Source organism: Myotis davidii, unplaced genomic scaffold (genome assembly GCF_000327345.1).
Source record: "Myotis davidii unplaced genomic scaffold, ASM32734v1 scaffold484, whole genome shotgun sequence".
Classification (NCBI taxonomy): Eukaryota; Metazoa; Chordata; class Mammalia; order Chiroptera; family Vespertilionidae; genus Myotis; species Myotis davidii.
In genome coordinates this window covers 329,783-330,216 of record NW_006295459.1, presented here as the reverse complement: position 1 = coordinate 330,216, position 434 = coordinate 329,783, and positions in this window count along the sequence as shown.

Here is a 434-nt window from a genome sequence, read left to right as displayed (position 1 = left end):
ATTTATATTAGTGGTCAGGGCTATATTAAGGACCAACAGAGAAATACAATTGTGTAAATGCTTGTTTTTCAAGAAGAAAAAAAAATGTTTTCTCCTAAAGTAACAATTCTCAGGGTTTTATGTTGTCATAAAACCGCCAACAAGAATCCCCAATTTGGGGTTGTGCTGAAGAAGAAAACTTTATTCAGTGCAAAACAGCTCAGTTGTGATACGGCACTGGGCACTACGCTGGTGTGAAAACAGCACAGCTATGAGGCCCCCTGGGGCCAGGCCTCTCTAGCTAGACAGCTCTGCTCAGCTCCTCACTGGTCAGCTCTGCTCTGCTCCATCCCACTCTGCTTTGCCCTGTGCTGGTCTGTCCCACTCTGCTCTGGGGAGGCATTTTTGGGGTTTCAGCTCAGCCCAGGAAATGCAGTCTTCTCTGGAAAGGGAAA